The sequence below is a fragment of the Bacillus rossius genome, chromosome 1 (genome assembly GCF_032445375.1).
Source record: "Bacillus rossius redtenbacheri isolate Brsri chromosome 1, Brsri_v3, whole genome shotgun sequence".
Taxonomy (NCBI): Eukaryota; Metazoa; Arthropoda; class Insecta; order Phasmatodea; family Bacillidae; genus Bacillus; species Bacillus rossius.
Window position 1 is genome coordinate 99,902,019 of NC_086330.1, and position 20,698 is coordinate 99,922,716.

General features: G+C 37.9%; 1 protein-coding gene and 1 non-coding gene across 2 annotated transcripts in view; one reads left to right on the forward strand and one right to left on the reverse strand.

Moving 5' to 3' along the window:
- The window catches only part of LOC134532620 (locomotion-related protein Hikaru genki), a 161,373-nt gene that overhangs the window by 104,879 nt on the left and 35,796 nt on the right, over positions 1–20,698 (reverse strand). The window lies entirely within an intron of this gene.
- On the forward strand, positions 1,711–1,784 carry Trnai-aau (transfer RNA isoleucine (anticodon AAU)). Its single transcript has one exon. It is a non-coding gene; the product is annotated as a tRNA-Ile (tRNA).

The following is a 20,698-nucleotide window of genomic DNA, read 5'->3' on the forward strand; positions in this document are numbered from 1 at the left end:
TAGTCCTATATATCACACTTCGTACGTGTACTGCATGTTGTATCTAACCCCCTCCAACGCATTTGATGCTAAATTGGACTTTTAGTAAGGATCCCTAATATTATTGATAATATAATATAGCCTATAGGTTTCCTCGATAAATTTACTATCAAACACTGAAAGAAATTTCCAAATCGGACCCGTGGTTCCTGAGATTAGCGCGTTCAAACAAACAAACTCTTCAGCTTTATAATATTAGTATATATATTTACATATATATATATATATATATAGCTTCAAGACCATAACACGGGCGGATGTTACACACACACACATACACACACACACATATATATATAAGTGTGTACTTGGAATTCACACGCCACAGAAATGAACTTCTTGCTTATGAAGTGTACTAAGGATAAATTATTTACATTTTTAATCACACTACTTACATAAAATTGAATGATTCTTATAAAGTTAAGTGCGCAATTCAATAACTCTCTTTTATACGAATAAATAAATTGTGCATACTTTAAATAAAATAAAAGAAATATGGTAGCATCAATTGTTAGCCGTTACGAAAACTGAGGAGTAGATAAACACAAGCAGCGTTACGAGAATTCCTAAGCATCACTGCAGCGTTATTTCCACCTCTTCCCTTCTAGATATTACAACTACCATATAGCATGCTCCAATACGTAGACCTAACCCCTCGCCCCCCCCCCCTTTTTTTTGTTTTGCCGTCTTCCCATTCGACCACGACTGCAAGCGTTGGAGTGGCGTCGCCGCTGACGCACTCCCTTCCTCTGCCGGTTCCCCCACCACGTATATAACTATTCCCCTCATGCACTCGGAATTTTCGTAACGCTCGAAAATTATAGCCCCTTCAGCGAAGAAGTTTCACTTCAATGAAACACAAAGTAATAATATCTACGTATTCCTATACTTTAAACAATTTTTAACTCACTTAGAGCATAAACAAACATGGCTACCACCGCAGCCAAGTCCTCGGCTTCTATTGGTCGCACGGAGCAACGTAAACGGAAGAGCTCAGCATTGCCGAGCTAATCCACACGGCTCCGTCTCCGTCTGCGTGCTACTGTAGAAACTCTGTTCCGTGAGATCCCGCTCCGTCTAGTCTCTAGTAGGACTGGTCAGTTTAACCCGCACTTTTGTGGAGGATAGAGCTGCTACTATGGTCATATTGATGTTGATTTACTCATTGATGAAGTTGGAAATACACCGCATACAGCCCCGAATCACATTTCTATTTCCAGTGATTTTTAATGGTGTTTAATATAGTAAACGTTCATAACTATACCCGTCCCGTAATCACACCATGTGTTTCTTTCTCTCTCTCTCTCTCTCTCTCTTTAAACAGGATGGACCCAATAATGTACAGTATGTCCATTTCAAAATGTACGTTCACTGTAAATACAAAGTAACCAGAAATCCTTGTAATGCGTTGTGAGGAAGTAAAGCGACAACGCCACAACTTGAGTAAGTCAGTGTTAATGAGACATCCCATAGATACGTTTTTTTCCCCGTTCGTACCCGACAGTGCATTCCGCCAATATGAAGATCCGATATTAACATCCAAACGTCACTTGGCCACAGCCACTTGTGACCCCTAAGATAAAAAGCCCACTGTTAACTTATTCTAGTTGACGAAAAAGCGTCCTGAATTAAGAAGTACAACATTATTAACTTTGGGATTATCTGACAACTGGCCCGTTAGCTCAGTTGGTTAGAGCGTCGTGCTAATAACGCGAAGGTCGCGGGTTCGATCCCCCCACGGGCCAAGTATTTTTAATTCTCGTGCAGCTGTACTGTTGGATATTATTTAAAGGTGGTGACTACGACTGTGCTTATTTGTAATGTGAACAAATGCAGACCATCATGCCGAGATTAATTATTATAGTACCGCAAGAATGAGCTTATCTCTATAAAGTGCATGCAGAGCCGTGGAGAAAATATAAGAGCCCGGAGGCAAAAAAAAAAGTAATCGGACCACCTCCCCATTACTTATTTATCAACATCGCAAACCTCACAATTAAAATAAAAATTCTGAAGTCTGTAAATTTTTCCGTGGCCATAACTGTAAACGTGATATGAAATGCGCGTATCATACAACTTGTGAGGTTTTCAATGAATTGTCCTACTATCACGGATTTTAAAAATTCTCGAAACTCAAATGGACCCCTCTGGAGTCCGGACCTCGGAAATTTTGCCCCCCCCCCCCTCTTCACCCTCCTCATATAAGCACGAAATTTTGCGACGACACTATAAGCACACATGTAATTGTGAATCCCAGCAAGCGATTTGATTTAATTTATTATTCCTTACCTAGTTTCCAAAATTCAAAATTACATTTTAGTTATTTTGTGCTTCAACTTACTCAGCGACGGAACTTTTTCAGCGAAAGAGAAAAAAAATATATTGTGCTAGTAATTCTTTTTTTTTTTTTTTTTTTTTTTAATCTCCTTCCCCGGTTCCATAAAGCAGTAACGTAGCTTACATGCGGAACACACAAAGCTCTGTTAATGTTACCGACGTTTGCTTGTGTTTTTTTTTCTCCCTGGTCCCTCCTAATATTACTTCCAGCGATTTAATTCGTTAATCTGTTCCGCGCGCGGTCGCCAGGATGTGGGGAATGCAGGCCGTATCCTCGTGTGCCAAAGTCCTGTCCGACGAACACTGATTACACAACGCTTCCAACACACAGGAAAAAAAAGAGGTGGACAACGGATGGATAAAAAAAAAGAGCATGCAGGATAAAATATTTGAACCCATTAAAATTTTTCACTTGCAAAAGGCAAGCCGCAGGAGTAAATAATAGGATTTCATTGTCACGGCGTGTGTGTAACATACGTCGAAGTTTTTAATCCAGTGAGGCTCTATGGAGTATTGCCGACGTAATTTATTTGACTTAAAAATTAAAGTCTACCATAAGCCATTAATCATTGAATGCAAAACTTTCAAAAATTCAAGGATTAAAAAAAATGATGATTTGCAATCTGTGGGTAAAATGAGAATGATGAAAACGACAGGTTTCGTTTTAATATTTGTTTTATCAAAGTAAAACCTTAATCGCGCTACGTTGGTATTCAGATCGGCTTGCGTCAGCGTTCTGAGAGGTGAGATAATGATGGTGTGCTCGAAGTTTCGGCATGCCTTGTCGCAACCATCTTCAAGGACGTTAAACAATTATTGGTACAGTATCAGAGTCTGAACCAGTTTAGAACTTTGGGAGGATAGATGATTGGAGGATTTTATTTGTATGAAATGAGTTCCTAGTTAAATTATATGTTCGAAATTTTTAAAAGTAACAGCCCTTTAAAATTGCATTTTAACGCTTTTCTGACGTTTTATAAGACATTAATAACATTAAGTTTTAAATTATTCTGAAATTTAAGTTTAAAAAATGACATTACAGCACCAATACATTTGTAAAATAATTCGTTTATATGTCAGCTGCGTATTAGAGAAGATTATTTTTTTGTCATCACTCCCGTTTTTTAAAGCGCCCCCCCCCCCCTCACACACACACACACTCGCGCGCGATCAGTCCGAACCGTTAGTTTGGACTTATCAGTCGGAACTGATGGACTGACGAACTGATGGCTTTCCATCCGATGTGACTGTGGGCTCGATAACCCTCAGTCCAAATTACCTTGTGTGGGAACAGCGTCTCGCCAGTCCAAACAATCAGTCCAACAGCTGAGTGTCGTGGCAGACATCTTTGTTTAAACTGTGCGGTTTCTTTGCTTTATTTTTTTCTAATTAAAAGTGCAACTGCAACTCACAAAGTTTCTTCCATATCTATGATGCGATAAAACGACACATCCAACAGGAACAGCAACCACAAGACTGATTGTGTGTGGGGAGGCTTCAGTTCAGTCCAAACTGTCGGTTATGACTGCACTGGGAGCTGAACTGACCGTGTGTTTAGGTTTTGTGTGGGCTGCCCTCCCAAGAACCGCCCAGACCAGTCGGTAGCTATGATTGGAGCAGGGCCTGGCCAACCAGGATGAGTGTGCTTAGTAGATGCAGCAGCCTTGAATGGTTCCCCTTCACTACTATAGCGGGAGAAAAAAATTAATGAACTCCATATATTACCTATCTCCCACCACAACAGGACATACTGGTTCCACTTCCGAAGCGTCGCGCCCGGTTTTATCCTGAGCTGTGTGGAACGCAACCTTTTGGGGTAGGACTGGCCCCTGTATAAATCACGGTAATAGTCTGTGACTAGCCCCACACCTCAGGTTGTAATCACATGTCACATTCTTGTTGTTGTGTTTTATGTAATTTACCGTTTATTTTTGTCTATATTTATTTTATTTTCATGCGTATAGCATCAACCTGATTTGTAAATTAAGTCAGCGTTGCTGGCGCTAAAGGAAATAAATACTATTTTATTTTATTTTATAATGATAACTTGTAGAGAATTACGCGAATAGGTGAAGAAATACAATACAACACATGTCCACAATATTTGTGAAATACATAATAAGTTGTAATTTGTATCCACTTTTTTTCAAATAAAAATCTCGAATTCGATTCTTAAAAGAGAATCTCTAACTCAAGTATAGATGCGAAGAGCCAGGAATAAAATAATATACTAGAAATACACAGAAATTAAAGTTTCGAAGAAACATTTAACCCATTATACATTTTTATTTTTAATAAATAAGGTTCAAACAATTTCTTAATGTCTTTTTTAAAGTGCTCAAAAAATCATTCGTAGAACATTGCAACTGTTGGCAGAAGCCAAAATTTCTTTGATAGTTTTGTAGGGATAAATAATATACCTAGTGCTAGTGTTTGAAATTTTGGTCTTTCCCAATATATGTATTTTATAAAAATATTTGTCTTGAATATTTAATGTTTTGAATGTTAAAGATTTGATCTAGTTACTGGCCTGTCCATATAAATAACCACTCGGTTCTAAAAACACAGGTTTCTTTTTTATGTTCGAAACACGATATTTCCTAGCTTCTACCAAGTGTACAAATGTTTATAAAATCATTTAACACATACAGCTTGTCGCGATGAACTAGCAGATGGTGTCATTGGCTAAAGACAACCCTGGAGTCTTGGTTCGGAGTCTCCTCACGGGCACCAAGGGCGTGGTTATGATTAGTTGATTATAATATTCACGTCCCCCAAGATGACCTCCTGGGTCAAGTGGGTTTAATCCCGTAAACTTATTTATATATGTGTGTATGCATGAATCCTTTCAGGGCGGAGTGATGAAAGCGCAAAAAATAAAATAAAAAAGGTTTAAGGGGAAAATTAAAGAAAATACTTATTAGTAATTCCTTTTTCTGACAATACCAGCACTATGTACCGTATCGCTTTTGAACTACAAGATTCGTCGGACGGACTTAGATCAAAGTGCACTTAATTAGCGATTGTTTCTAGTTACAATTTCATTTTGCCCCGGAACGATTCATATCAATTATTGACATACATATATATGCATTCAAATTGCTACAGACAGGTATCGATTAACAGGTTCCAACGTGTAGTAAATGGGAAGGGAGTATATTATTATTATTATTATTATTATTATCTCACACGAAGAGACAATAACTAAGCAATTCCGAAAGTTTACTTCAACAAGATGACAAAGGTCCTGTGTTCAGTCAAATCGCTAAATGGAATATTTAATTATATTGCAAGCTGTAATTATAAATTTAAAAATCCAAAATTGTGGCAATGAATCTCTCTTAATGGAGAGACATGAGAACTGAAAGCTGCTGTTTTATCGTAGTTTCAACAATTTTTATGTCACAACAATTTTTCATGGTTTTAGTAGTCATAAATTATCATCGGAAAAACCGAGATCACACGTTTTTAGATTTGCAAATACCATAAAATAGTGTATGTTGACAGTATAACAATAGTTTGAATCTAATCGAAAAATTAATTCAACACTTAATGCCAACTTTACAGATGGAACTGTGGTTATCACTTAATGGCATTCTATTGAATTAAACACTATGCTTTATGAAGCCAATTTTTGTAAACAAAACCAAAGAAAATTGGTTATAAGTTCAGTATCACGTATCCAATTTGATCACTTGAACCTGTGTACATTGATCCTGTGATACATGATGCTTGCTTTTTTTTTTTTTTTTTTTTTTAATTTAGTACGTCAAAAGATGCTGGACATAACAAAAACTTGTGATACAACAATGAATTACGATAGTAGTTAAAAACGAAATCAATTTTTGGACAGGACCTGACATATTTGCTTGTATTGTGATATGCTAGTTTTTGTTTGGCCAAAATCTTTCAAAGTAAAAAAATTAAAACAGCAGATATCATGTATCATAGAATCAATGTATACGTAATCATGCCAGCAGGACCAAGGGATAAACTTGGATATGTGATACGGAATAATTACTGAAAATTGTTATGAAGTAAAATCTGTTGAAACCAATATGGTGCCTTTAGGTTCCTATATCTCCAGTTAAGTTAATGACTAATCGTGGGTTTGCGACGTGACACCACACTGCAGGTGGTGCAGTGCCCCCGGCTGACTTGTACCATGGCCACTTGCACCCTGGGGGCAGAGTGGCGTTGCGCGTGCTCTGTTAATTAGGGCTTGTTTGCTGATGCTGAGGCACTGCCTGGCTACACACTGCAAGCTGCGAGTCGGCAGACATGGCGATTCAAACAACCAGCAGAGTCACGCATACTCAACCGTCGCGCTGCCGGGGGGGAGGGTAATCCAGCAAAGTAGTATATAATAGGGGCTACTAGATCTGGCTTCTGGCTGAGGATTGAGGAGTGTGTCGACCGCCATCTTGGATTGTGACGTCACGGCGGCAAAAATTCCTCAAAATTCCTCAAAAATGACTCAAAATGACTCAAAAATTCCCGTTTTAAGAAAAAATTTCCGTTTTCGAGGGAAAAATTCCCGTTTCGAGGGAAAATTTCCCGTTTTATTCCTCAAAAATCCCAACGGCTAGAAATGTCCTGATAGAGGCTTAAGCATCCTTAACTCAAGCCTCAGTTAAGCCTCTATCAGGATGTGACGACCTTTGACCTTGACCCCGGCGGCCATCTTGGATCCGCCATTTTGGATGACGTCATTTTGTTTTCTCGAACTTTCCGGCATTGTGTTTTCCGCCATATTGGATGATGACGTCACCGTTGCAATTTTCGTTACGGCCGCCATCTTTAACTTTTTTATTTATTATCCGATTTTAATGAAATTTTTTTAAAAAATTATAAAAAAAATTAAATAATAAAATTTTAATGAAAAATATTTAAAAAATATACATTAACGACACGGAGTTCGGAGTCCTCGGTTCGAACCCGGTGAGGCCAAAAAAATTAAAAATGGCGACCGATCCTCCTCCCGTGGTGACTTTTGGCAGACTGACTCCCACCACTTTTCTTAAAGCATATATATCGTCACCTAGTATGACGTCATGTCCGCCATCTTGTCTTCGATGCTGGAAGCCATCATCATTGTATCGTCGACGAGAGTGCGCTGACACCATGCTAGTTTAGTTCGTATCCGCTAGAGTGCAGTAATCATTTATTATTACTGTGACACCCGCCATCTTGAAATATGGCCGCCATCTTGAAAATCCGTAATTATTTAGCTAGAAATTCGGGAAAAATTCCAAAATTCATTAAATAAATCACTCATTAACTTACATATTGATTCGATCCGCTCCAGTCCTTGGTTCGATCCCTGAATGATGCAAAACATTTAATTTTATATAAAAAATAATAATTTCAATAAACCATGTTCAAAATTCTTAAAGAGACTTTAAATCCTCTACTACCATCATCCTATCAGACACCAAGACCACCATATTGGAAATTCGTAATTGTAATGCTAGAGATTCGGGAAAAAGTTCAAAATTCATTAAATAAATTTGTAATCTATATACTGATTGATTAGATCGACTAAGGTCCTTGGTTCGATCCCTGGCCGATACAAAACAACTTTAATTTTAAAAAAGTACCAGAAAAGTGTAAGGTTCGAGAAATAAAACACCTCAAAGTCTATTACAAACATAATATTTATTACACAATTTCTATCCTACTACAGAATCACTTGCGAAAGCCAACAACAATCTTATAAACATTTAGCCCTGCATAGACGTGCAACGACTACTTCTTAGCTCCAAATGGCTCCCAAAGCTCCAACAGCCTCCAAATGCTTAACACAGCTCCAAATGGCTCCAAATGCTCCAAACGGCTCCAAATGCTCCAAATGTCTCCAGCAGCTCCAAATGCTTGACAGCTCCAAATGCTTCAAAAGGCTCCAAATGCTCCAACAGCTCCAAAAAAAGGCTCCAAATGCTCCAATAGCCTCCAAATGCTTAACACAGCTCCAAATGGCTCCAAATGCTCCAAACGGCCTCCAAATGCTTGACAGCCTCCAAATGCTTAACACAGCTCTAAATGGCTCCAAATGCTCCAAACGGCCTCCAAATGCTTGACAGCTCCAAATGTCTCCAGCAGCTCCAAATGCTCCAACAGCTCCAAAAAAAAAGGCTCCAAATGCTCCAACAGCCTCCAAATGCTTAACGGAGCTCCAAATGGCTCCAAATGCTTGACAGCTCCAAATGCATAACACAGCTCCAAATGGCTCCAAATGCTCCAAACGGCCTCCAAATGCTTGACAGCTCCAAATGTCTCCAGCAGCTCCAAATGCTCCAACAGCTCCAAAAAAAAGGCTCCAAAAGCTCCAACAGCCTCCAAATGCTTAACACAGTTCCAAATGGCTCCAAATGCTCCAAACGGCCTCCAAATGCTTGACAGCTCCAAATGTTTCCAGCAGCTCCAAATGCTCCAAATGCTTGACAGCTCCAAATGCTTCAAAAGGCTCCAAATGCTCCAAATGCTCCAAACGGCCTCCAAATGGCTCCAACAGCTCCAACAGCCTCCAAATGCTTGACAGCTCCAAATGTTTCCAGCAGCTCCAAATGCTCCAAATGGCTCCAACAGCCTCCAAATGCTTAACACAGCTCTAAATGGCTCCAACAGCTCCAAAAGACTCCAAATGCTTCAAAAGGCTCCAATTGCTCCAAGAGCTCCATCTCCAATTGGTTCCAACTGATTCCTATTACTTTTATCGAACTTGGCATGATTACTAACATGTCTTTATCAGTATACATTTTGACTGGCAGTGGTAACGTTTTTTTACACCTTTAAGTTATAAGTTTTATTTAGAAATCAGATTTCGATAAATGATAGCTTCCATCTGGAAAGAAAATATATTAATTTATCTTCAAGTTTATACACATACATTTAATTTAATCCATTATTGTATGTAGCCAGCTTCCCTCAGTTCTTTGAGTATGAAGGATATTTCTTTAATGTTCGAATAGTTTCCTGCACAAAGCGATCCATGTAGTAGTCGTAGCCTGTTAACCAATATGTTAGGATCTTCCCATGAGGTATAATCAATCTCTTCTGCTGCCTTCATCATCCTTGCATGTTTATAATAAATATTATCTCTGGTGTTTATCGTTTTAACACCAACCACAAGGTCACTTTCATCATCTTGCCAGTGATTATCACAAGCTTGATCAGGATAATTTATTTTATTACGCCGTTTCCATCGTTTTGGTCTCAAACCACCATCACAGTCTTCGCTCTTGCATGCTTTTGGTGCTTCAGTACAGTACTCAATCATGTCAGCCTCAGATGTGTCACCACAATCTTCAATCATGCCAGCTTCTGATGTGTCACCACAGTCTTCAATCATGTCAGCACCACAAACTTGATCAGGATAATTTATTTTATTACGTCGTTTCCATCGTTTTGGTCTCAGACTGCCATCACAGTCTTCGATCTTGCCTGCTTTAGGTGTTTCAGTACAGTACTCAATCATGTCAGCCTCAGATGTGTCACCACAATCTTCAATCATGCCAGCCTCAGATGATTCATCAAAGTCTTCGACCTTGTAAGCTTCAGGTGGTTCTCCATCTTTCACATTTTCATGGAGACGACTAGATATTGGAGTAAATATATTTTCATTTCTAATGTGGTTACAACTTCCTTCGTTTGTTTTAAATTTTAAATTATTATCTTGATCTAGATCAGTAATTTTAGCATTAGCTTTTTCGCCTTCGTTCCTCTTCCGCGATGTTGTAGCCCAGTCTTCGTTATCTTTATTCATCTTAATTGTACAGGTCTTGTAATGTCTATCCAAGTAATATCTTCTACCAAAGGATTTCTGACACTGACTGCAATGAAATGGTTTTTGACAAGGACCCAAATTACACTCGCTTCTCTCATGTCGTTTAGCATTCTTTCTCAAGGTAAACACCTTGCTACAGTATCTACAGTGATGACGTTTTGATACAGCAACAAATCCCGTTTCAGGATTCATATTAGTTATTGAGACTAATACATAAAATTCTGCTAGCTTGTGAACTTCTCATTGTTGAACAAAGATAGAGTTCTAGTACAAGCCAGAATTTTATGTATTTTTTTTATTTTATTTTTTTTTTAATTTTTTATTAATTTATTTTTATTTTTAGTATTATTTTTTTCCTGAAATTTTATGATATCAAAGAAAACTTGCGGTGGTTTTCTCCGTGTGCTCCTGATTATTCTTGTCAATATTATGGTGGATTTCTCCGTGTGCTCCCGTTTATTCTTGACAATATTATGGTAGTTTTCTCCGTGTGCTCCTGATTATTCTTGACAATATTTTGATGGTTTTCTCTGGGTGCTTCTGATTATTCCTGACTAGACATCTGATGGTTTTCTCCGAGTGCTTCTGGTTACTGATGAGGAATTGATCTCTGCATGAAGAATTTTTTTTACTTAATGAGTCATGTCATTTTTTATTCAAGGTCGCATTTAATTATTGAAATTCTGCCAATAAATCAGCACTTTTAATATTTTTATCAGGTGGAAATTAAAAAAAAAAAAATATCATTACTCAGTCAAATAATCTCTGAGAAATCTAAGAAGCACTAACAGGATGGACGAACTTCCTTCTCCTTGGAGTCTAGCGAAGCCATCCTTCTTTTGCGATCGTTAGTGAGCATCCCGCATCCCGCATAAAATAACTAAATATTATTTACCTGCAAGTAACATGTGGCGACATCTGTTGTTGAAAAGCAGAACTACTTGCAACAAGTACCTTTGAATGAGATAAATTAATTCTCGCTGATGAAATAATTAAAAAATTCTATTTAAGTAATATATCTAATTTAAAACTCTTAGTTTGCATCTGGCATTAGTCTCAATAACTAATATGAATCCTGAAACGGGATTTGTTGCTGTATCAAAACGTCATCACTGTAGATACTGTAGCAAGGTGTTTACCTTGAGAAAGAATGCTAAACGACATGAGAGAAGCGAGTGTAATTTGGGTCCTTGTCAAAAACCATTTCATTGCAGTCAGTGTCAGAAATCCTTTGGTAGAAGATATTACTTGGATAGACATTACAAGACCTGTACAATTAAGATGAATAAAGATAACGAAGACTGGGCTACAACATCGCGGAAGAGGAACGAAGGCGAAAAAGCTAATGCTAAAATTACTGATCTAGATCAAGATAATAATTTAAAATTTAAAACAAACGAAGGAAGTTGTAACCACATTAGAAATGAAAATATATTTACTCCAATATCTAGTCGTCTCCATGAAAATGTGAAAGATGGAGAACCACCTGAAGCTTACAAGGTCGAAGACTTTGATGAATCATCTGAGGCTGGCATGATTGAAGATTGTGGTGACACATCTGAGGCTGACATGATTGAGTACTGTACTGAAACACCTAAAGCAGGCAAGATCGAAGACTGTGATGGCAGTCTGAGACCAAAACGATGGAAACGACGTAATAAAATAAATTATCCTGATCAAGTTTGTGGTGCTGACATGATTGAAGACTGTGGTGACACATCAGAAGCTGGCATGATTGAAGATTGTGGTGACACATCTGAGGCTGACATGATTGAGTACTGTACTGAAGCACCAAAAGCATGCAAGAGCGAAGACTGTGATGGTGGTTTTAGACCAAAACGATGGAAACGGCGTAATAAAATAAATTATCCTGATCAAGCTTGTGATAATCACTGGCAAGATGATGAAAGTGACCTTGTGGTTGGTGTTAAAACGATAAACACCAGAGATAATATTTATTATAAACATGCAAGGATGATGAAGGCAGCAGAAGAGATTGATTATACCTCATGGGAAGATCCTAACATATTGGTTAACAGGCTACGACTACTACATGGATCGCTTTGTGCAGGAAACTATTCGAACATTAAAGAAATATCCTTCATACTCAAAGAACTGAGGGAAGCTGGCTACATACAATAATGGATTAAATTAAATGTATGTGTATAAACTTGAAGATAAATTAATATATTTTCTTTCCAGATGGAAGCTATCATTTATCGAAATCTGATTTCTAAATAAAACTTATAACTTAAAGGTGTAAAAAAACGTTACCACTGCCAGTCAAAATGTATACTGATAAAGACATGTTAGTAATCATGCCAAGTTCGATAAAAGTAATAGGAATCAGTTGGAACCAATTGGAGATGGAGCTCTTGGAGCAATTGGAGCCTTTTGAAGCATTTGGAGTCTTTTGGAGCTGTTGGAGCCATTTAGAGCTGTGTTAAGCATTTGGAGGCTGTTGGAGCCATTTGGAGCATTTGGAGCTGCTGGAAACATTTGGAGCTGTCAAGCATTTGGAGGCTGTTGGAGCTGTTGGAGCCATTTGGAGGCCGTTTGGAGCATTTGGAGCATTTGGAGCCTTTTGAAGCATTTGGAGCTGTCAAGCATTTGGAGCATTTGGAGCTGCTGGAAACATTTGGAGCTGTCAAGCATTTGGAGGCCGTTTGGAGCATTTGGAGCCATTTGGAACTGTGTTAAGCATTTGGAGGCTGTTGGAGCTTTTGGAGCCTTTTTTTTGGAGCTGTTGGAGCATTTGGAGCTGCTGGAGACATTTGGAGCTGTCAAGCATTTGGAGGCCGTTTGGAGCATTTGGAGCCATTTGGAGCTGTGTTATGCATTTGGAGCTGTCAAGCATTTGGAGCCATTTGGAGCTCCGTTAAGCATTTGGAGGCTGTTGGAGCATTTGGAGCCTTTTTTTTGGAGCTGTTGGAGCATTTGGAGCTGCTGGAGACATTTGGAGCTGTCAAGCATTTGGAGGCCGTTTGGAGCATTTGGAGCCATTTAGAGCTGTGTTAAGCATTTGGAGGCTGTCAAGCATTTGGAGGCCGTTTGGAGCATTTGGAGCCATTTGGAGCTGTGTTAAGCATTTGGAGGCTATTGGAGCATTTGGAGCCTTTTTTTGGAGCTGTTGGAGCATTTGGAGCCTTTTGAAGCATTTGGAGCTGTCAAGCATTTGGAGCTGCTGGAGACATTTGGAGCATTTGGAGCCGTTTGGAGCATTTGGAGCCATTTGGAGCTGTGTTAAGCATTTGGAGGCTGTTGGAGCTTTGGGAGCCATTTGGAGCTAAGAAGTAGTCGTTGCACGTCTATGCAGGGCTAAATGTTTATAAGATTGTTGTTGGCTTTCGCAAGTGATTCTGTAGTAGGATAGAAATTGTGTAATAAATATTATGTTTGTAATAGACTTTGAGGTGTTTTATTTCTCGAACCTTACACTTTTCTGGTACTTTTTTAAAATTAAAGTTGTTTTGTATCGGCCAGGGATCGAACCAAGGACCTTAGTCGATCTAATCAATCAGTATATAGATTACAAATTTATTTAATGAATTTTGAACTTTTTCCCGAATCTCTAGCATTACAATTACGAATTTCCAATATGGTGGTCTTGGTGTCTGATAGGATGATGGTAGTAGAGGATTTAAAGTCTCTTTAAGAATTTTGAACATGGTTTATTGAAATTATTATTTTTTATATAAAATTAAATGTTTTGCATCATTCAGGGATCGAACCAAGGACTGGAGCGGATCGAATCAATATGTAAGTTAATGAGTGATTTATTTAATGAATTTTGGAATTTTTCCCGAATTTCTAGCTAAATAATTACGGATTTTCAAGATGGCGGCCATATTTCAAGATGGCGGGTGTCACAGTAATAATAAATGATTACTGCACTCTAGCGGATACGAACTAAACTAGCATGGTGTCAGCGCACTCTCGTCGACGATACAATGATGATGGCTTCCAGCATCGAAGACAAGATGGCGGACATGACGTCATACTAGGTGACGATATATATGCTTTAAGAAAAGTGATGGGAGTCAGTCTGTTAAAAGTCACCACGGGAGGAGGATCGGTCGCCATTTTTAATTTTTTTGGCCTCACCAGGTTCGAACCGAGGACTCCGAACTCCGTGTCGTTAATGTATATTTTTTAAATATTTTTCATTAAAATTTTATTATTTAATTTTTTTTATAATTTTTTAAAAAAATTTCATTAAAATCGGATAATAAATAAAAAAGTTAAAGATGGCGGCCGTAACGAAAATTGCAACGGTGACGTCATCATCCAATATGGCGGAAAACACAATGCCGGAAAGTTCGAGAAAACAAAATGACGTCATCCAAAATGGCGGATCCAAGATGGCCGCCGGGGTCAAGGTCAAAGGTCGTCACATCCTGATAGAGGCTTAACTGAGGCTTGAGTTAAGGATGCTTAAGCCTCTATCAGGACATTTCTAGCCGTTGGGATTTTTGAGGAATAAAACGGGAAATTTTCCCTCGAAACGGGAATTTTTCCCTCGAAAACGGGAAATTTTTTCTTAAAACGGGAATTTTTGAGTCATTTTGAGTCATTTTTGAGGAATTTTGAGGAATTTTTGCCGCCGTGACGTCACAATCCAAGATGGCGGTCGACACACTCCTCAATCCTCAGCCAGAAGCCAGATCTAGTAGCCCCTATTATATACTACTCAGCAAAAATTGTTCTCAAACGACGCAAAGCGGGGCAATAGAGCTTCAAGACTGGCATCAATTCAAATATTAATTTATCTGAATTGCATATTTATTTTAGGATAATTTTTTAGTCTAAGGAAAAATTTATAAAATGATTTTTAGTATTTCTGTATTAACATATTTATTATATAAATTTTAAAAATGTGACAAAAGTAAAACAGAAAAAATAATAGAACACAGTAATTTTAACAAATTTATATTTTACATTCAGAATTTTAAAAATTTACAGTAAAATCTCCTTCGTCAGCACTGTCATCACTAACATCATTATCATCTATATCATAATTCACATATCATCCACTTCATCCATGCATCTAATGCCATTTTATTGAAATTTTAAATCAGTATAATGCTTCTTGTGGAAATTTATGTAGGTCTTTACTTTGTAATTTTCACTTACAAGGTATAACATGATAAGAACTCATAAAAAATTTGTTTTATATATCATTGTCCCGTTTCTCTCGACTGCACTTTCTGACGTAATGTTTTCTGTAATTCTTTAGGTCCTTATTACGAGCTCGTCGCATTTCCTCTATTAATTGCCATAGTAGTAACAACGCAGATGATATAAATTCAGGTCCGTGAACAGAAGCATTCGCAAGGAGGGGGAAGTGGGTTGGGGGATATACCCCTCTTCCGAAAACCTAAGAAATCTTAAACAGTCGATCATCCACACGAACAAAAGAAAAAAATATTGAAAGCAAACACCATGCAAATAACTTCTATCCCCCCACCCACCCCCTACCCAAATGAAATTCTAAGTACACACTTGACCGTGAATAAAGTATTTATGTAATTTAAGCGGCATATGGTATCATGGGCATTTATCAACAAAATATATTGCTGTATTAAGGTTGAAAACCCTAAAATTTTCCACATCAAATTCGTGTAAACTGGGTACCGGTACCATTATCGTGATTGTATGTATTTTGGTAATAGGCTCCTTCTCTTGTTTTGTAATATTTACAGAACCTTTTTTTTTTTTAAAGAAGCGTCTTGCTGTATTTCCATCATTCGTTTTGCCGAATAATGGTTTAGGTTTGTCAACAATCAAGCCACAACTTTCTCTAAATTCTTTCTGATTTCTTTTATGACACAATTTCCTTGTAGTTTTCTTGAGCTTGCCTTTTTTTTTAATTTCCAAGTGCAAAAGAAATTCGAACATTCGAATCTTTCTTATTACTTGCTTTAAATATCTGATTTATTCTGCATGCTGTCATCCGATTAGATTTATAGTAAGTGAGCACAAATGATCCGTAAATTTCAAAAAAAAAAAAAAATCACAAAAACTAAACGATGTGGACGATTTTCCTGAAACTTCTTTCAGCCGATAGAGAAAACCTTAAAGTTTATTATTGTTTTCATATGTTTCAGATTCGTTTGTTGTATGTTGCCTCTGCTATAAGCAGCTGGTGTTTATATTGACGCCTACCGCACAGCAGAAGAGTTGGTGCGTGCTTCAGTTAGCGGAAAAGGTGTCAGTAACTGTTGTGCAACATGAATTTCGCAGACATTTCAACGCGAAACCACCAAGCCGGTCATCCATTTATGCCTGGTACAAGACGTTTCAAGAAAAGAGGATGCATTTGCAAAGTAAGACTCGTGGTCGGGCCTTTGCGTCCGAGGAGGATTGTGGACCGCATTCGAGCATCAGTTTTGCGTAGCCCACGGAAATCGCCTGGGCGCGCAAGTCGAAAATCTTATGTTCAAACGTTTACGAATGAAACTGTACAGACTCCAGTTGGTCCAGGCACTCAAGCAAAATGATTACGGTGCACGTTACGCATTATGCTCCGAGGTGCTAGCGAGGCTCGACAACGACATGAGGTTAATTTTCAGTGACGAGGCCACATTCCACGTGAATGGCAATGTGCTTTTTTGGAGAATGGAAAATGCTCATGTCACCATCGAGCATGAGAGATATTCCCCGAAAGTGAACGTGTTCTGTGCCACGTCAAGGGAGAAGATTTACAGATCCTTCTTTTTCATCGAAAAAAAAAACTGTCTCAGGCCATTCCTACCTGGACATGCCTACCTTGTGGCTTCTGCCTCAATTGGGAGAATATTTCAAAAGACTTCTTCTTCCAACAAGATGGTGCACCGCCTCACCTCCACTTGGCTGTACGGGAACTGCATCTCCCTGGCAGACGGCTTGGTCGTGCAGGTGTGGGGCAGATGGCCGCCGCGATCACCGGACTTAACTCCGTGTGATTTCTTTCTGTAGCGGTATGTCAAAGACCAGACTTTCGTGCCACCTCTGCCGCTATCTTTACTGGATATGAGACAGCGAATCACAGAACAGTAGAGTCCATCACCGCAAGTAGCAAAAAGTAGCAGAAAACTTAAGCACTTCTAACATTTGTAACTTACAATCACGTTAATAAACCAAAATTCTAAACATGACTCACTTGGAACATAACAAACAATATATTGTTACACAATGACATAAACATTTTTGATGTGTAACATCTTAGCTTACGGTGTTGCCATCTGTGACGAATGGCGCGAACCAAAGTTTACAAAGCCTAAGGGAAACTTTATATTAATAACTGTTTAATCCATAATAACATGCGAAATATTATTAATATGAGCAGTATTTTAACCAAATTTATTGTCGAAAATCATATCGAAAGCCGGTTTTTAGTATTTTTATTCAAGTCTTTTTCACTTTTATCGGAGCCATTTCATTATACAATATACTTATAATATTTTTCTCTGAAAATAGAATGATTCGATAGTCAACGTAGCTGCTCCGCCAACGAGTTCTAGTGGAGGGTGCTGAACTACAAGTGATTCATGTCCAGAAATTTAGTTTAAAACACGATTTCCATATATTTATATCTCTCGGCATTATTTTTAATACCTGTGCGTTAAATTCCGTGTCCAAGTTTCTCGTATTATAAGTGTATTTGTAGCATGAGAACACATGAATTCGCTCGTTACCGAGGTTAGATGATCCACGTCTCCGGCGAGTACTGAAATACTCACTCGCATATTATTTTTTTTTGTAATACACTCTATCCCTGAACTTGAAGAATCCATGGCAGAATATTTAAATAGTTCGAGCAGAAGCCGGAGGTCGGCGTGTGGTTGTGGCTGACAAGTCGCTTCGTCCGAGGGCTCTGGTCTGGAGAGGTACAGTCCCGGCGCCGTATCTTAGTGCAGGTCAAGTGCTGTCCGCCACCGCCTGAGAACCCAACATCTCAGCTCTCGGTGCACGGCGTTTGGCAGAAGTAATTTCGTGAATGGGACGGAAGTAACCACGGTGCTGCGTCTGCGTGGAAGTCTCAGAAATATCGAAAAAATATGGCGGGCCCGCATTATCCATCCGCATATTTGTTTCTTCTCCCCTCCCCATAATTGGGAAAGTGCGTGTTTATTGTTCTAGAATGTCGCGATTAATTTATTATTTATAATTATTGCCAGTTGAAGTGTTTTAGCTCGTTTTTTGTTAGCAACAATGCTGTTTTGCGTATATAACCAAGATTTACAAGATAGCCTGCATATGAACATATCCTTTCTTTATTCTATTTTTTGGCGCGAGTCAATTTTGTTTTCTTTTAGAGTCTGGCATTAATTTGCATGTATTTATTACTTATTTCTTACTTACTTGTCAATTGTTTGCATGAAAACTTCTATGCTTTCTATAATTTCACTAATATTAACGATCTTAATTTTTTCAACCTTAGTGGTATATTGAGTAGATTGTCGCATGGAATTGAATACCAGAATGAAGCCAATATTGACTACACACTTACTTACACCGTGCGGACGTACTGCGTCGTAGCTTTCTGAAACTAGCCGAAGCGCATCAAATACACCATATTTTTTGATATTTTAACTCACAATGCCTACACCGTGTGCACGAACTGCATCGTAATTATTCCGAAACCACCCGAAGCGCATTAAATGCACCGACTTTGAAAACAATTTTAGGAAACAAATGAAAATTAGCCTATTTTAACCTGGGTTGGGTTGGGTTCGGTTCAGTTCAGTTCAGTTCGGTTGTGTTAGGTTATTACTATCTTGTTAAACCGAATTATAGTTATGTTTAAAAAAGGGGAAAAGTTTTTTTACTGGTTTTCCTTAAAATGAATACTTTTCGTATATTTATCACGCTCGGCATTATTTTAAAGAATTCTACGTTAAATTTCGTGTCCGAGTTTCGTATTATAAGTTTATTTGCAACATGAGAACACATTAATTTGCTCTTCACCGAGGTCGGATGATTACACATCCCTGGCGAGTAGAAAGACTCGATCACGTGTTTTTATATTTCTGCCAGGCTTCGTGTTAGTCTGCCCACCGTGTGACGTTTCGATGACGCGGCGGGTAATCACTTAACGTCAGCATAATTCACGGTTTTAGTTCATTAGAAATGTTCTTTTGCAAGCGACAGCAAATATATATTTTTTTCTGTGGATTTGTTTTTCAGTTCCGACATTTCGACGGTGGAATTTAATTTTATCCCAAGCGCAGAGGCAAACAGCAATTAATTAACAGCAGACGTGATGTTTCACAAACCACGCAGTTAAATAATGTTTGCTTACACGGAATATTTGGAGTAGTTCACAGCGATCAAACTAGCGTTCAAACGATGATAGCACAAGTGCATTAATTCGGCGAAATTACTTTTTTTACGACACACAATAACGCTATTTTTGCAGTGCACTTCAATTTTACACGTATTCCAATTGTAATTGTCGGTAAACGAAATTAAAACTTTTTTTTTAGCTGAGATCGCAAGTATATAATTATCATGAAAATTACAAACGTTATAAATAAAGCGGAATTTTTTTTTGTAATGTAAAATACTTAATTTGTATTAAGATAAATTTACCATTAACTGTACATATTTATTCTTACAAAAAGCATTTATCAAAACCCTTTTGAAAATTAATAAATAAGAATTTATATGTTATGTAAAATATATGTATATTCAAGTTATTATTTTGATATTCAACTGGCAAGAGCATAAAATTAAGGTACCTAATCATAAAATCATAACTCAAAATATTTATCCGTTTTTTAAGCTATTGCCACCCAAAATCCCACTTAACACCGGTCACTGCTCAAATCTACAAAATAGAATACATCCTTTAAATAGTTTACATATTTTACGATTAAATTTGTGAGAAAATATTATGCAGGAAGTAAAAAGTCTTGACTAGAAAAAAAACTATTATCTGATTGGCTAGCGAATTATACTTACATTCAGTCAACACATATTATTTATTTGGGATCTAAAATTCATCAACCGCAATTATGTGGGGAAAAAATAAACATAACCAAGTAGGATCTCAAATATCTAATAAACATGCCCCATACAGATGTCTTACAGATTCATTTATTTATAATGATGTGTGCCTCTTGCTGTAGTGATGGCGGAGATAAAAACAACGTGTTGAAGATCATTTCTGCTGCAGTTCTTTGTCAAGATACCTTCTATGTACAAGTTGTCTTGAACAGAATGAAGCTGCGAGGGTTGAAAACTGAAATACTATTTTTTTTTTTGTTCCTTTGAGTCAACCTAGTCTACTAATGTTCGTTCAGCCAGTTCACGCAGATAAATGGCGTTGAGAAGTTTGCTTACTCTTCGAAGGTAAGCTGTTCTCTTTAGAGCAATAAATAAAATACTTGGCCCGTGGGGGGATCGAACCCACGACCTTCGCCTTATTAGCACAACAATTAATTAACAATTAACAATTAATAGGTTTTTATTTTTTCTTATTGTCATGATACATGTTTTGCAGGTTTATTCAGACATACCAGCAGTTTCCTGCTCTTTTGCCAAATTTTTACA